General features: G+C 39.1%; 1 protein-coding gene across 2 annotated transcripts in view; it reads right to left on the minus strand.

Moving 5' to 3' along the window:
• Positions 1-18,645, minus strand: part of GNB4 (G protein subunit beta 4) — a 136,695-nt gene that overhangs the window by 25,585 nt on the left and 92,465 nt on the right. The window lies entirely within an intron of this gene.

Genomic DNA, 18,645 nt, shown 5'->3' on the forward strand with positions numbered 1-18,645 from the left:
GCATTCAGCACTGATGACAGGGCACAGAACTGCTAGAAAGGAGCTAGTAAAATAAATTTAAACCATCTTGCGGGCAAGAAGGGGATTAGTGATTTGGTTTTAGTAGCAAAAAGGGGTTAGTATGAATAATTTTAAAAGAAACAAGGGAAAAGGATCCACATGTACAAAAATATTTATAGCTGCTCTTTTTGTGGTGGCAAGGAATTGGAAATTGAGGGGATGCCCATCAACTGGGGAATGGCTGAACAAGTTGTGGTATATGAATGTAATGGAATTCTATTGTGCTGCAAGAAACGATAAGCAGGCAGATTTCAGAGAAACCTGGAAGGACTTGCATGAATTGATGATGAGTGAGATGAGCAGAACCAGGAGAACATTGTACACAGTATCAACAACATTATGTGTTGATCAACTGTGATAGACTTGATTCTTCTCAGCCATACAATGGTCCAAGATAGTTCCAAGGGATTCATGATGGAAAATGCTCCCCAAATCCAGAAAAAAAAAAGAACTGTGGAATCTAGATGCAGATCGAACCATACTAGTTCTATTGTTGTTGTTTTTTTTTCTTTTTTGAGGTTTTTCCTTTTTGCTCTGATTCTCCTTTCACAACATAACTAATGAAGAAATATGTTTAATGTGATTATACATATATAACCTATATTAAATTGCTTGCTGTCTTGGGTAGGGGGAAGGGAGAGGAAGGAGGGAGAAAATTTTGAAACTAGAAATCTCATGAAAACAAATGTTGGAAACTATATCTACATGTAACTGGAAAATAATAAAATAGATAGGTAGATGGATAGACAGATAGACAGACAGATAAAGAAACAGCAATCTTTAACAGCAAAGTATATAGGAAAATCATCATGGAAAAGCCAGACTACTTTCTAAAGTTTACCTGACTGATACATCTTAAATAGTAATGAGCTATAAGTGACAAGCCCATCAACAAGCAATTATTATGTGTTCTCCTAGATGCAAAGCACCGGGAACCAAGAATTGGCAAAGTCATGGCCATTTGGATGCTTCTATTAAAGAAATGTCCCAGGGGTAGCTAGGTGGCACAGTGGATAAAGCACCAGCCCTGGATTCAGGAGGACCTGAGTTCAAATCTGGCCTCAGACACTTGACACTTACTAGCTGTGTGACCCTGGGCAAGTCACTTAACCCCCGTTGCCCCGCAAAAAAAAAAAAATGTCCCCTGGCCCCACAGAATACATCACAGTCCATGAAGCTTTTATTAAATGCCTCTTACATGCTAGACACTCTGCTGGGAATAAAAAGAAAGGCAAAAGATAGTATCTCCTCTCAAAGAACTTATGGTCCAGTGGGGAGTCAACATACAGATGAACTATGAACAAGCAATTCTATATAGGACAAACTGGAAATAATCAAAAGAGAGAAGTCATTCCCACTAAGAGGGATAAGAATAAACTTATTGTAGAAGGTGGGACTGTAGACTTGTAGTAAACCAGGAGGCCAAGATGAGGAGGGAGAGCTCCAGGCTCGAGAATAGCCAGAGTCACTCGATCCCAGAGTTCATGGGGGCTGATGTAAGGTCCAAGAAGATTTAAGTAAGGAAGGGGCTAGGTTATGGAGGGCTTTTTTTTTTTTTGGTGGGTCAATGAGGGTCAAGTGACTTGCCTAGGGTCACACAGCTAGTAAGTGTTAAGTGTCTGATGCCAGATTTGAATTCAGGTCCTCCTGAATCCAGGGCTGGTGCTTTATCCACTGCGTCACCTAGCTGCCTCAAAGAATGAATGACTGAAGAAAGTTTTTTTTGTTTTGTTTTTGCTGGACAATGAGGGTTAAGTGACTTGCCCAAGGTCACACAGCTAGTAAGTGTCAAGTGTCTGGGGTAAAATTTGAACTCAGGACCTCCTGAATCCAGGGCTGGTGCTTTATCCACTGTGCCACCTAGCTGCCCCTATTATGGAGGGCTTTAAAAACTAAACAGAGGATGACAGTCAGTTTTGTGCTTTGGGAAGATCAATTTGACAGCTGAATGAAATATGGACTCAAGTAGAGGAGGTGAAGCTCGAAGACCAACCAACAAACGAAATTGCAATAGTCTAGGTCTGAGGCAATGATAGTATGCGCCAGGATGGTTGCAGTGTGAGAAGAGAGAAATGAGTGGATACAAGAGTTGTGCAAACTACAGGCCTTGACAATTGATTGGATATGGGCATTGAGAGAGGAGGAGTTGAGGATGAAGCCCAGGCTGGGAGCCAAGGTAACTGAGAGGACAGTGGCACCCTCTACAGTAATAGGGTAGTTAGGAAAAGATGGAGAGATTTAAACATCAGTGACGGGGGCAATCTCCTGGTGAAGATGGGATGGGATGGGATGACTTGTACATGTAGAGGAGTTTGCCTTGGCAAGGAGAAGGGACACTTCATTATAGAGATAGGGATGAAAGTAAAAGTGGTGAAAAGCCTCTGGAGTGACATGAAATGAAGAGGGGAATAGAAGAAGCCTTAAACTCATCAGCTAAGGGGGTAGGGGTGGGGTCGCATGAGAAGTTTGAGGAGGGATGAAAAGGTTTAGAAAAGCTGATGTAGTTACTGAGATACTGAGTAAATTAGGGAAGCAGAAAAGACTGTCTTGCTGCAGTGAGGGCCAAGTTGAAATTCTGGGACAAACTGAATAGTGGATCCAACAGCAATTTCAATTTTCTCCATCATTCAGCAGTACTTAAAGGCAGGAAGTGGTGGGAATAATTTAAGGCTGAGGTTTGGAAGGGGAAAATTTATCAGATAAAGGGGCAGGGAAATCACAAGAAGACACTGTGGAATTGAACTGGTTCATCAAGGGGTCAAGACTGGCAAGTGTAGACAGGACAGGGTTGATGGTCTGGGAAACAACTGAGGGGTTAAGGATCAGAGGCAGCAGTGAAGATAAAGAACAGGTTGGGGAGCTCAAGGCAGAGGGAGAAGTAGAATAACAGATCATGAAGAGCTAAAAGAATTTCAAAGTTCATGGAGATGGAACCCTTGTAGGTGATTACAAGAAAAAGGGCATGGCCATCTTAGTGGGGCAGACAAGCAGGTCGCTGGAAGTAAGTAAATTGAGAAACTAGGAGGTGAAGATGTTTGAGGGAGTATCATATGTATACTGAGAACAGCACTTGGAGAGCAGAGTAAGGCCCTTATTGTATTCAAGAAGTTCTTCCAGGCGCAACAGGTGGGAAAGAGACCGCAGGAAAGCAGTCAGGTTGTACTTTATTTCCCTGTATTCCTAATTTGAAATAGTATCTCATAAATAAACTCTGCTTTGACTATTTGGTTAAGAGGCTTCTTAATCTTTAGTTTATCAATTTGAGAGTGAAGCAGTGTGGTGGAACTTTACAAACGGCCCACATTAAATTAATGAAGTCAGATAGCCAAATAGTCAACAGTCCCCAGTTTAGTCCTCCAGTCAGATTAGCCCCCCAAATTAGGCTAGTCAATTAAAAAATATTCTAACATTTGAATGGCGACCACGAAGGGACTTACGGCCCAATTATAATTTTTCTAAATTTATCATTTTTCATATAATCATAATTTTTCATAAATCCAATTATATATAATTTTTCCAGGTTAATAACTAACATTCTGGAGGAACAGTAACCACCAATACTGCTATGGAAATAAAGGTAGGAAAGCAGTATCTGCATTAATCCCTGTCTCTCTCCATTCGCCCCCTATACATTCCACTCACCACTAACCACCTCTCAGATTGAGCTGCTCTGGAATAGGGTATTTGTGTGTTGCATAATTTAAATCTGTATAACGCTTGAAATTAGTTCACAAACACTTCCTTTACAACAAATCTATATGGCAGGTAGTACAAATACTATTGTTCTCATTTTAGTGATGAGCAAACTAGGCCTGATAGGTTTGGTTTTTAATTTTGTTTTAATTTTGTTTTTTGAGGTCTGATAGGTTAAATGATTTATAGTCACACAGTCACTCAATCAACAAGCATTTATTAAGTGCCTACTATATGTGTCAGGTGGGGCAACTAGATGGATCAGTGGATACAGTGCTGGGCTTGGAGTCAGGAAGACGTATGTTCGAATCCGGCCTGACACTTACTAGCTGTGTGACCCTGGCCAAGTCACTTAACTCCCGTTTGCCTAAATCCATTAGAGAAGGAATTGGTAAACCACTTCAGTATCGATGTGTTACGTCCATGGGATCACAAAGAATAGGAAACAACTGAATGACTTGACAATGTGTCAGGTACTGTGCTAAGTAAGCACTGGGGGTCTAGAGAAAGGCAAAAAAAATTCCCTGCTTTCAAGAAACTCCCAACACGCAAACAGCTTCTAGAAACAAGATGAAATCAGGGTCTAATGACTCTAAATTCAAAGTCAGGTCTCCCTGACTCCTATCTACTATGCTACCATCCCTTGCAGAACTAAGATTCGGTAAAAACACATTTAAAAGCAAAAAAGTAACAGGAAGGGGGAAGAAAGAGAAATTATTCTTGTTCCTGATAAATGGTAGCATAGATCCATAATTGAAAGTTTCACTTTGTAATGGTAATATCATGCTCAAAGTAAAACATTTGAAACACTCCTGTCCTTAAGAAACTTAGATTTCATCAAGGAAGACAATACATAAACACACAAATCTATCTAAATCTATTTCACGCATATATATATATATATATATATATATATTTAAGTGAGGCAATTGGGGTTAAGTGACTTGCCCAGGGTCACACAGCTAGTAAGTCTGAGGCCAGATTTGAACTCAGGTCCTCCTGACTCCAGGGCCAGTGCTCTATCCACTGCGCCACCTAGCTGCCCCACGCATATTTTTAAAAGACTAGTTTGGCAGGTCAGAGTGTATGGAAGCAAGTAATGTACAAGAAGCCTGGAAAGGTAGGCTGAAATTAGATTGAAGAGTTTTAAATGCTAAGGAGGAGTTTTTGACTGACTCTTAAGATGAGAGGGAGTCAATAACGAGGTCTTTGTATGAGTTTTGCACATAAACACAAAAATGGGACACGCGTCCCATCTGTTAGAACACAAGCTCCATGAGGGCAGGGATAGTTTCACTTTTGTCTTTACTATACATAGTCAATACTCAATAAATGCTTGTTGCTTGATAGAGATCATAATCACTCTCATTAATCATTAAAGTTTATTAAGTTTCTACTATATGTGAGGCACATAAGTAACATAAATGCAAATCAAACTATCACAACTTTCAAGAACTAGGTCATTTTCTAACTCTTTGCCTTTCTAAAAATTTTTAATTTTTCTGAGTGAAGAATTTACCTCTAGAATTAATATACATTTAATGTAACTTATCCTCTTGACAAGTTCTTGGGCTTTAACCTGTCAGGATGACCATGGCAGTGACATCATAATAAATGTCTCAGAGTTGATTATAAAATTTCTGAAATTATTTGCTTTGCTTTGAAATGATAGGCTTTGCCACTTGTCAAACAATATTTCTGACAGACAGCTCTACCATTAATTAGAAACATAATTATTAAAACATTTAATGGGATCAAATGGAAAATGGAAAAGTTTTTAAAAAATTATCTTTTTCTAGGGGCAGCTAGATGGCGCAGTGGTTAAAGCACCGGCCCTGGATTCAGGAGTACCTGAGTTCAAATCCGGCCTCAGACACTTGACACTTACTAGCTGTGTGACAGTGGGCAAGTCACTTAACCCCCACTGCCTAAAAAAATAAATAAATAAATAAATAAATAATCTTTTTCTAATCCAATAAAAGTGCTTCTTAAAAAGAATTTCTTTCTTTTAAAAATAAAATCACAATAAAACCAATTTTCTATGTACAGTTGACAATATGTAGAGGGGTTGATTAATTTTCTTTCCTTTTTTTTTTTTTTTTTTGGCAGGGCAATAAGGGTTAAGTGACTTGCCCAGGGTCACACAGCTAGTAAGTGTCAAGTGTCTGAGGCCAATTTGAACTCAGGTCCTCCTGAATCCAGGGCAGGTGTTTTATCCACTTCACCACCTAGCTGCCCAAAGGGTTGATTAATTTTCAAAACAAGTCATTTTCTGCTTATGGGATTTAACACAAAAAGTACCATGTAAATGTTAGGTAACAACACTATTACCACTATTGTTCATTGCTGATAATAACAGTAATTATAAGCATACATATTTGTCATGGGAAGAGAACAACAGATATAATTATTCCTTGCTCAGAAAAATTTTCAGCATATGAAAAAAACAGTACTTGAGGATTTAGAGCATCATAGCAACATGGATATCTAAATTTTATATTACTAATTATCAAATTAACTATATATAATAATACATTACTATTTATTGAATACTATTTATTCAAACAGAAAACCAAAACATTTTTTAAAAAACAAGCCATTCTTGGAACTGAATTCAGGTTATTTTTCTATGAAAAAGGACAGCATTGGCTCTAGCATTTATTACACATAATTACTATATCAATAATTCTTGCCTCCTGAAGGAATGTGAATATAATGGGTTGGTTGGGGGTTTAGGGGATACAGGGAGAGGGAGAAAAATTATTTGGGGCAGACATTTAAATGCAGGAAGGGTTAATTTTATTTGGCATAGAACAGCTCCTTGTGGTGTGCATATTCATTTTACAGCCATCTAATTTGTATCGAGTATTCTTTTTCTTACCTATTTTCTTCAGTGTCGCTATCCTTTTATCACTTTAATATTAAAATATACTATTTTTTTTAATGTATGAGGTATTTTATTTTTTCCATTACATGTAAAGATAGTTCTCAACTTTTGTTTGTACATGCTTTACAATTTCAGATTTTTCTCCCTCCCACCCCTCCCTCCCCCCTCCCCTAGACAGCAGGTAATCTGATATAGGTTATATCTATATATCTCTATACATATACATATAGATATATATAGATATATACACACACACACATATATATATACACATAATAACATTAATCCCATAAAATATACTATTAATCCTTTTTACTTGTCTCTGGAATCATAATACTTTGTTGTTGTTTACTTCAAGAGAAACAACATGCTCTTTTCCTAGGTCCAAAAAGGTAATCATTAACTTACAGCATAACATGTGAATTTAGTATATTGCTTTTTAAACATCTGATCACATACTCATACCCTTTGAAGATCAAAGGGGAGGGAAGAGAGCCTACACTGTTAGTTTTATTCTTAAAAGAAAAAGTAGTGTCCGAAAGTATATGTCCTAAAATCTGAACGTACAACCAACTGGTCTTTTTAAAAAGAAAGCAGCTCAATTTCAAAGATGTGACCAACACATTAAAATTCCTTTATTAATATCATGAAGTGTTAAGCATACAGTAAATACTAAATACATGAACAGAACTGAGAGTCAAAAGCCTGAGATTTCTTTTTCCACCCTAACAAAGCAAACTACTCAACACTTCTCTTGTATAAAGAACCTCTGAAAATCAGCAGAATTGGCCACAAGAGTTACTGGTAAGAAAAACAAAGTTCATTTCCCAGATGGGCCTTTTCTGAAGTCATTCCTTGCTCTGTTGTAGTAAGGAAAAGAGAAGGTACTGGAGAAAAGTAAATGTTATTCCAAATCCACCCCCCCCCAAAAAAAAAAGCAAGGAAGGGAAGAAGGCAGTCTACAAAGTGAGTCCAAATTAATTTACTTCTTGGCAAAATTCTAGAATACATTACTAAAGGAATAATTTGGTGAACATCTAAAAAGAAAGTAATGCTCACAAAGACCCAGTATAGCTTCATTAGGAGCATCCCAGGACAAATCATCAAAAACAAACCGTATTTCCCTTTCTTTATAATACCGTTACTGGATTGTAGATCAGTGAAGGTGCTGCAGAAACAGTTTACATCAATTTTTAGCAAGAATCTGATGAAGTCCCTCATGCTCCTCTTGGGGATCAGTCAGAAATCTGGGCTTCATGACAGCAGACACTGGTGGATTCAGAAATGGCTGAATACTCAGGCCCAATGGGTAGTCATGAAATCATTCAGTATCAACTTGGAAGGAGGCCTCTAGTGAAGTACCCAGGAATAGATATTGCCCCTGTGCTACTGATCTTTTTAATGAACGATCAGGATAAAGGAATAGAAAGCATGCTTATCAAATCTCCAGATAATATCAGCCACAACAAAAACAACAGTAAAAATAAGCCCGATTGACTTATTGTAATGACCAATCTTGGTCCTAACTCGATAGTCTTTGAAACGCACCCCCTCTTCTAAGTAGAGAGATGATGACAACGTGTACGTAAGTTGTCCCAGGTGGCTGCCGTTGTCAGTCGGTTGTTTATGTGTGTTTTGTTGTTGTTGGGAAAGGGAGGAATATAAGGAAAATAAGGAAAAAGATTCAGGTGTAATATAACTGTCTTAATGATATGAGGGGTTCATGTAAGAGGGTTGGCCCCAGAAGGCAAAGAAATAGGTCGTGGAGGTAGATTTAGGTCTGACAGTAAGGAAACAATTAGAAGTGTTCCAAACTAGCCTAGGCTATCTAGCAAAGTCATGTGTTTCTCCTAACTCATCTCCAAAAGAGAGGTGAGATGACTTCTCACAGAGCGTGTCACGATAAAGTTGATTCTTTCCAATTACTGCTCTGGCAGGAAGAATTCCTGTTAAGGCACAGGTTGGAATAAATGGCTCCAGAAGTCCCTTTCAAGTCAGATTCTAGAGTTCCAAGATTGCCTTTCTTTATTTGTTCTATTCACACATCTCAAAGCAATGCTTTTTTTTTTTTAAACTGAATCCTTTGGGGGGTGGGGAGTGAATCATGCACATCTTTTTGACAGACTAAATTAAAGGGGAACAGGATTAGAGGTAGAATAGTGCCAACCCATTTTTAGAAATAATTCTCCCTACACATCCTGCCACTTGTGGATTCATTTGGGTTAATTAAGTTCCTCCTCAAAATATTAGTGAATCCTGGGAGAGTTAAGCCTAATTCATATCTTTATGTGAATTCGTTTTGATTAATAAGAGTCATCAATACCACAAAAGCTCAAGGGTAGGCAGTGAGTTTTTTTATCTTTGTATCTTCAACACTAGTACAGCAGCCTAATGAAGAAATCTCTTTGGGGGGCAGTTAGGTGGTACAGGGGATAAAGCACAGGCCTTGGATTCTGGAGGACCTAAGTTCAAATCCAGCCTCAGACACTTGACCCTTACTAACTGTGTGACCCTGGGCAAGTCACTTAACACTCATTGCCCCCCCCCCAACCAAAAAACACTTTTTTGAAACCAAGCTGATTGTGAGAGGAGAAAAGGGAAATTTTGCAGTTAAAAATCTTTCAAAAGTTGGGGTGGGGAAGCTGAAAAACTTCCTATACAGGCAGACTGTTCTTTTTTTTGTTTTGTTTTGGCAGGCCATGAGGGTTAAGTGACTTGCTCAGGGTCACACAGCTAGTAAGTGTCAAGTGTCTGAGGCCACATTTGAATTCAGGTCCTCCTGAATCCAGGGCCAGTGCTTGATCTACTGCACCACCTAGCTGCCCTTACTGCCTCTTTTTTCCCCCCAGACTCTGTATGTATGAGGGAGAGAGAAAAGGCAGCAAGCTGTAGAGTAACAAAGACACATTCCTGTCAGAGCAGCTGGGGGGCCCCTGAGAGCCGAGCGAGGACTTCAAAACCCATTGGCAAAGGTTATGAACCTCAATTTCTCCTAGGTTCACACCAGTCAAGCCTGTCCAGTTCAACCAGTATTTTCTCATCCAAACCTTGTATTCACTCCAGAGATGAAAGAAATAAGAAGAAATGTACTTAATATTGATCAAGGAGCATTTTCAAAGCACACACTATGTGCTAGGCCCTGGGCCAGGTGCTGGGGACATAAAAACAAAACAGAAGTCTCTGACCTGAAGGGGCTCACAAAGAGACCACACACACACACACACACACACACACACACACACAAAAGGTAATGGCTGAGGAGTTGGGGGGGGGGGAAGTTTGGGACAGGGAGACATAACCTAGCAGTTAGGGGTAGGGTCAGGGAAGGTCCCATGGAGGAGTTGGTGTGTGAGCTCAGCTTCTAAAGAAATTAGGAATTTTTAAAAGTAGGGAGTGATAGGAGGGCATTCGGGGCACAGGGGGACAAGCTGTCTCATGTGAGAAACAGGCCAGTTTAGCTAAATTGCGGATTGTGCAAATGAATGGATGAAAAAGCATTTATTTATGCTTACAATGTGACATGCACCATGTTAAGTATTAGGAATAGAAAGAGGCAGCTGGGTGGCAAAGAACAGTATTGAACTTGTCATCAAGAAGACCCAAGTTCAAATCCCACTTCAGACACTTAACTAGCTATGTGACCTTGGGCAAGTCACTTAACCTCTTCCTCAATTTCCCCATATGTAAAATGGGGATAATATTTCACAGGGTTATTGTGAGGAACAAATAAGATAATAAATATAAAACACTTTGCATCTTTAAGGTACTTTATAAATGCTAGCTATTATTATTATTATTATTATTATTTCTATTATTATTTAGAAATGCGAACCTTCCTGAAGCTCACCATTCTAACAGGAGGAGACAACACAATTAGGAAGGTTCAGCTGTAGAATGGATGGAAAGGACCTAAAAATCCTATTGGTGCAACAGTGGGGACTCTGGCAAGGCCTGGGCTACATCAGTACATCAGAGGGCGATGTGCAGAGGTCTGGAAGGTGTGTGGGTGGGCTGTTGTCCTTGTTCTCTAAGAGGACCAAAAGGACATCACTGTTAGAGTCGAGTTACACTGTGTGTGACTGTGGCAGAACAATCCAAGCTTCGAATGCTCTAGCACAGGTCAGGCACAAATAGGCCATGTGAACATTTGGAGTGGATTCTCTAAACGTGAGCACGTCTGGAGGAAGATAATGCGGTCTGGGGGGTGCTCCATCTCACCATGACTCCATGCTCATCCAAGCAGTTTGAGCAACCTTGTCTACTTGGAAGCAGAGAGGGCCTATGGTCCAAAAGAACCTGCTAAAATGGGTGAAAGGGAGGGACGCCAGCAGAAAAGTTCGAAAGGAAGGGTAACTCTCCACATTTGCAGGGCCTGGATGAAGTCTGGGCAGTCTGTGTAGTAGATGGGAGTAAGGGGGAGGGAGGGAGAGAAGAGAAGCTTCCAAAATCCACTGGGACGACATTTCGGGGGGGCCTGGGGCCAGAGTGGGAGAGAATAAAGCAGGAGAGTAAAGATTTTAAATGTCAGAGAAACGTGTACTTAACTCTAAAAGCGCTAGGAAGCCACTGGAGTTTACCAAGGAAGAGTGACATGGTTAGATCTATGATTGATAATAAGCCTTTGGTAGTTATGTGGAAGATGAATCGGAAAAGGGGATTATTCAAGCAGAGAGACCCATTGGGAGGCTATTACACAACAGACCACATGAAAGGTGACATGATAGCTTTGAGTGGAGAAGTACAGAATCTGAGAGTCTATAGCACACCAAACAAGTGTTCAGCCAGCCACTGCCACAGAGAATCACGGAGTTGCCTCAAGAGGTGATGGGTGGGGCAGCTAGGTGGTACAGTGGATAAAGCACCGACCCTGGATTCAGGAGGACCTGAGTTCAAATCCAGCCTCAGACACTTGACACTTACTAGCTGTGTAACCTTGGGTAACTCACTGAACCCCAACTGCCTCACCAAAAAAAACCCAAACCACAAAAAGAGGTAATGGGCGCCTTTCTGTTCTACTTTTGGATAATTTTAACAGTCAGGAAGTTTTCTTGATATTAAGCCTAAATTTACTGTTCTGTCACTTCCACATAACCTAATCCCTCTTCCATTTGACAGCCCTTTATATACCTGAAAAACAGCTATCATATTCCCATCAAGTCTTCTCTTCTCCATTTTCTTCAATCATCCCTCTAAAGACATGGGCTTAGGGCTCTTTATTCTAGGTGCCCTCCCTGGGAACCTCTCTAGCTTGTCCATATCATTCTTAAACTGAGCAGATAAAGGAGTACTGTTGCAGAGATGGTCTCTCCTTTTTGTTATTAGCACAAAAAAATATAGAAAAAAATTTCCATATCCCAGCGAATTAGTTCCTAAAAATACAGACTTTAAATAAGATACTATTAATAACTGATATAAATTAGAATATTATTTAATTACATTAAAATTATAGAATCCACTAACAAATAATTCTCTGTGGCTTTAATACACTAAGAAGCAAATATATGGGATTTTAAAGTTGGAAGAGGAAGTTCACAGCCATCAAAAAAAAAAATTGAGAGAGCATCAAAATAACATGGTTCCTAAAAGAGAGATGAAGATAAAGAGATGTGAAAATTATGGTATATGTTTTCTACACAAGAGCAAATAAAAGGAGTTCAGTGGACTGATCAACTGTTAAAATTCAAAAATTTAAATACAAATTCTTAAAGACATCTTAAGATATTAATTTCCTTTTGTCTAATAAAGTTTATCTTGTGCATGGAAAAAATTTCCAACAAATATTGTATTTCATATATTTAAATAACATCATGTAGTTATTAGACCATTATGAAGTTCAGAAGAAAGCAGTAAATCCAGACATTTTATAAAAACAGCTGAGCTGTACCAGTTACGATAATTTGAATGATACCAATGAACCATTGTATCCAAGCCAATTTGTTAAATGAATTTTAAAAACACACACACACACACACACACACACACACACACACACAGATGTGTAATTCAGATGGTTTTCCTTTGCTCTTTCCCTCTTAAAATTCTCACAGAATTAGTACTAAAAGGAAACATTTTATGGCATGTACAATTATGCAACTATGTCAGCACACAGCTCTCTCAATCCATAATCAAACAAGCTCTTCTTACTTCTCATTTTCATGCTAATCGTTACCAAAGCTAAAGAGAGAAATTCCCCAAATCCCAATTTTAAGTTGTTTTCAACATCCGAAACATATACGTCTCTTTTTGCTTCTGAAGAGTTGAAATCTACAAGACAGTAGTAAAAGGTTTACTGAAAGGAGAATTATTTCAAATTTTTGATTACTAGAAAAATGTAAAGCTCACATATATACTACTAGTCCATTCGATTTTTATTTTAGTACAGACCAATGCTTGCACTGATACGGAGAACTGCTGGTGAGAAAACTCCCTCTACCAAGGCAGACAGACACCTTCTTTGTAACTTTGAATACTCAGAGTTGCCTCGAGTCCTGAAGGGTTAGTGGTTGCCTGGGGTCACATAGGCAGTATGAGTCAGAGCTGGCACTTGTACTCAGGCCTTCCTATCCTAAAGGCAATAGGAAGTCCCTGGATTTGGTTGAGTTGGGGAGTCACATGATTTGTATTTAAATGATTTGGTAAGAATAAGGAGGACACTTGAAGTGGAGAGAACCGAGGCAGGAAGAACAACTGGAAGGTGGCTACAATAATTGAAGTAATTTAAGGCCTGATCTACGGTGGCAGCTATGTCACTGGAGAAAAGGGGTCTATTGTGAGATGTTGAGGAGCTAAATATGCTAAGGTTTATTACCTTGATATTGAAATGAGGGAGAGAGAATAACAAGTCCAGGATAGTGATTAAATTACAAACCCAAGACACTGGACAAATGGTGGTGCACATGACAGAAAAAGTAAAGTTTGGAAGAGGAGAGAATTTAGGGGAAAAGATAACAAATTCAGTTTTAGATATGTTGAGTTTTTAAATGTCTCCAGGATATCTGCTAGACATAAAATATCCAACAGGTGATTGGTGAAGTCAGGTCAAAGACAAAAAGAAAGCCCTCACATATACCAAAATATCATAGTAGCATATATGGTAGTAAGAAAGAACTGGAAAAAAATACATCTATTATTAAGGAATAGCTAAACAAATCATGGTTTGTTCATGAACATAGTGGAATGTTACTATATGTAAGAAATGATGAATATAAAGAATTAGGAAGTATGAGAAACATATGTACTAAGGCAGAATGAAATAAAGAGAACCAGGAAAACTATATATTCAGTGACAACCACAATATAAAGCAAAAGAAAAAGAAAGAAACTGAACTGTGTAAATTACAGTGATGAAGAATCTTGGCCCTGGAAAAGAAATGATAAAACACATCTTCCTTTCTTTGCAGAGGGGAGGACAGAGAGAGTATGAGTGTAGAACACTGCCTAGACTGTCAGACTCAGAAACACATTAGTTAGTTTTTTTTATAAGACTTTTTTTTTTTTGGTGAGGCAATTGGGGTTAAGTGACTTGCCCAGGATCACACAGCTAGTAAGTGTTAAGTGTCTGAGGTCAGATTTGAACTCAGGTACTCCTGACTCCAGGGCTGGTGCTCTATCCACTGCGCCACCTAGCTGCCCCACACGTCGGTTAGTTTTGCTGAATTGTTTTTCTCTTTTTTAATTCTTTATTAGAATGGATGGCTTCCTTGGTAAAAGAATGGGGAGAGGATGGGTATACTTGGAAATGTAGATAATGTAAAAACAACCCCAAAAAAGCAAAAAAATTTCAAAAGGAGTTTGGTTGATGATGTTATGATGTGAACTAACTGATAACCTGTCTAAGTACTACAGTGGTACTGCCAAGATATTAAAATTACAAGAACATAACATCTCTGGATCAGATAAATAATCTATGAAAGTTTAATGGAAAACTACAAAGGACACCCAGTTTGATAGTGTTGGGATAGTTTTGTTCCACCAAAGCACCCTTCTTGATGACGCAGAACATCATTTTGGTCTCTGGCTCAAACACAATGAGGCCATACTTTCAGAGAAATCTATGAGATTTGTAGGCTGGGGGCAGCTAGGTGGCACAGTGGATAGAGCACCGGCCCTGGAGTCAGGAGTACCTGAGTTCAAATCCGGCCTCAGACACTTAACACTTATTAGCTGTGTGACCCTGGGCAAGTCGCTTAACCCCAATTGCCTCACTAAAAAAAAAAAAAAAAAGAAATAAAAGAGATTCGTAGGCTGCTTTTCAGTACCCTATAATTAGTACTTGAATACAGCTTCGATTATTTTCCTAACTTGACACTTGCCTGTCATTTTGATGGTACTAATATGGAATAAGAGTCAGTGTGGCATTTTATAGCCTGGGAAAATTTAAAAACAACTGTAAATCTAGTTTCACTCTCTCTCTCTTTCCCCATTATGTTATTTCACTAAGAACAGTCAGGAACTCTACGGCTAAAATTTGTCCATCCATTTATTTATCTCTATTCTCTTTAAACTCTTCTGTAAACTACTAATAATTTCCCCTTTGTTAAACAGTTAGGAGGAATCATATTTGGAGATGGAAGGGATCTTGGAGGTTGCTAAGTCCAAATCCCTTGATTTTAAAGATGAGGAAACTGAGGTACAGGATCATAGAATTAGTGTCAGAGCCAGAATTCTTCCTGACCAAGTCCAGTATGCTATCCACTATACGACCTAACATCTAATTCCTCTGTTGTAAAGAATGAAGAGGTAAATACATTCTATGAAAAATTCAATTAATTTTCTCCAAATTAAATCAACATATACTTTGATACTTGGAGACTTCAATGAAAAGGCAGAGTTAGGTAAAGAGAGCCAAAAGATATTGAAAAATATGATGTGGTTATAGTAAACAACGAGAAAGGTCAAGGCTCCTGAAGCATCATGACACCAAGTCATGGATACATTCTTCAAGAAAAGGATTGGTTTGCATTGGACATGGGAGGCAACAAGCACAAAAATGAAACTGATATTTTACCAGCTAGGAAATCACACATTACTGATAAGCCTGTGTACAGATCATCAACTTGTTAAATAAAGATAAAAATTTGTACAAAGTTAAAGAACAAAATGTGGGGGGGGGCACACTCCAACTTGACATATTTAAACAGTTATTGATGAAAGGGGGGGGCAGCTAGGTGGTGCAGTGGATAGAGCACCAGCCCTGGAGTCAGGAGGACCTGAGTTCAAATCTGGCCTCAGACACTTACTAGTTGTGTGACCCTGGGCAAGTCACTTAACCCCAACTGTCTCACTTAAAAAAAAAAAAAAAGAGGGAGGGGGAATAAATGGTGGTAAGACAAAGATATCAATTATAGCAATTTCATATAGAACTTTAGCCAATGAAATACAATGAAATGAAACAAAAAGAACAAAACAACAACAACTGTTGGCCAACACTTGGATCTCCTTGCCAAGAGAAGAGACATGGAAGTCAAGGGCCACACAAGTCTGGGATATCTTCATTTGTACAATCCTTCACAGTAAAATACCAGAAAAGTCTAAGCCGTATAGCCTCCTAAAACAGTAAAAATGTATAAAGAAAAAAGAAAGTTTAAAGAAAAAATAGGGGAGAAACTGAACTAAACAACATCACTCAAAGGGTTATTAAAGATGGAGCCATAAGGAAGCCAACAGACCAAAGACAGAAAATATGCAAAGAGAAGAGAAACAGCTTTAAGGCCCATGGAGGCATTGCACGGGGCGTGCTTACAGAAGAGAGTACAGGCTCCTCAAGCTCTGGGACTGCAGCTGTGCCTTTGTGTCCTTGGTACCTAGTACTGTGCCTGCCATATAGTAAATGTTTGCTGAATTAAACTGAAGTGGAAATGGCACTGAAAAGAGCATAAAGTCGAGGATCACACCAATAAGCAGATCAATTAGATCAACTGCACACACAGGAGAGCCGTCCATGTGGGGGTGGCAAGGATATTAAGTGATCATTTCTCAAAGTATGTGAAAGGGAAGGGACTAAATTCAGGGGGAAAAGCCAGATATCATTATTACTCAAAAGGCAACTGAGAGACTGTCAAGAACCAGAAGCCCATATGCCTATTTTCCCAGCTATAAAAGTGTTTTCACAGAATAATGTATGCACACAAGGCATCCTTGATGAGAGTGTTTGAAGGGAACAGGCAAGGTTTTTTCCAAGTAATATTCTACAGCAGGTGACATCTTTATCATCATGCAACTCCCTCAAAGATGCAGAGAATTTAAGTTTCCACTGTGCTTATTCTTTGCTAAATGTAAAAAAGTATTTAATCCAGTCATGCAAAACACTGTCTTAAACAATCTCCAACAACAAGGTGTATCTCATGCTAATGTCAAAATGATACAAGATTCTTTGAAAAACAGAACAGAGATGACTTTGTTTGATAATCCTCTGGTCACCAGGAATGTGTGATGGTGAAATCTTCCACATGCTGTTCTGTTTATGCACGACACTGAGCCGAGCATATATCAAGCTCAGGAACATTATACATCCTCATAACTATTAGCAACAGCTGCTCAAAAAGCCTAACCAAATGCATGGGGAGGGGAGGGGGAATCAAGTGGATGTGGATTCATCAACAAGTATTTATTAAGTACCTACTATGTGCCAGGAACCTACCTAGACATTTGGATGGACAACACAGAAAGCTAATCTATCATCATCATCTTAGTTATCATTTATTTATAGAGTACCTACTATGTGTCAGGCACTGTGCTAAGATGATCTCATGTGATTCTCACAACAACCTGGAAGGAAGGCACTATTATTATCTCTATTTTACAGATAAGCAAACTGAGGCAAACAGAAGTGAAGTGACTTGCCAGAGTCACAGTCAGTAAATATCTGAGGTCAGGCCCAGCATTCTAAGATGGAGAGTTACCTAAGGGGCAGTGGTGAGGTGCACATGAGCATAAGCAGGATAACAACATATTACAAACAAGGAATTAAGAAGAAGCTGAAAAAAGTAAGTCATCAAAGAAATATATGAATGAAAAGGCTGGCTATTTAATTGGTGAGCAAGGGATAATAACCAATGACGGTCTGTCTTCCACTGGTTTTGATGTGACATCAACAGAAAATGAGTAAGGCCACTCTGGCCAGCTTACAGGCAGACAAGGAGATTCAGCAAGATGTGTGGTGGGTGGAGTGTTAGACTGGGAGTCAGGAGAGCCTACGCTCCAATCTTGTTTAGACCATTAGTAGCTGTGCCTCAGTTCCTTCATCTCTAAAATGGGGATAAAAAACAGCACCTGCCACCTCAAGGTTGTTGTGAGGAAAAAATGAGATACTTTATGTAAAGAGGCACATAAATGTTACCTATGGTTATTCACACAGGATGGGCAAGCACAAAGAGTCTCCAGATCTGTGATGGTGGAGGGTCTCCATTTTCTACCGACAGCTTGGCTTGGCTTGAATCCCACCAAACAAGGTGCCCCTTGATCCCACTCCCACTGGGTAGCTTCCTTTTGGGTCTTGTCTTCCCCCATGTGATTTCAGGTTCCTTTTTCTGATATCCTCTGGGCTCAGCACAGTGCCTGGCACAGAGCAGGCTTTTACTCAACACTTACTGAATTGATTAGTATCCTGCTACCCAGAAACCCGTGTTCCTGTAAGAATTCTAGAACATCTAACAAGATTCTCTAAAATGTCTTTTCATCTACCACAAGCCAACATACCACAAACACATGAACACATATGAATTTTCAAGGAATCAAAGAATTAGAGAGTTGGAAGAATTTTGAGTACTGAACTTGTATCGAGGAGGCTTGTCCTGCCACTGGTTAGTTATGTGGTCTTGGGCAAGTCCCCTCACCCACACAGATCTCAGTTCAGCTTTCTCATTGTAAATTAAGTCCTTCACAAAGCCCTTATGCTTGACTCTCTCAATCTACTTGATACTTTCTCAAACAAAAATATCCTCACTAAAATCTTGAGTTAAATTAGCAAAGGAAAGCTCAGTGGTGATATACTAGCCACATGGGTA

Source organism: Dromiciops gliroides, chromosome 3 (assembly GCF_019393635.1).
Source record: "Dromiciops gliroides isolate mDroGli1 chromosome 3, mDroGli1.pri, whole genome shotgun sequence".
In the NCBI taxonomy this organism is placed as follows: domain Eukaryota; kingdom Metazoa; phylum Chordata; class Mammalia; order Microbiotheria; family Microbiotheriidae; genus Dromiciops; species Dromiciops gliroides.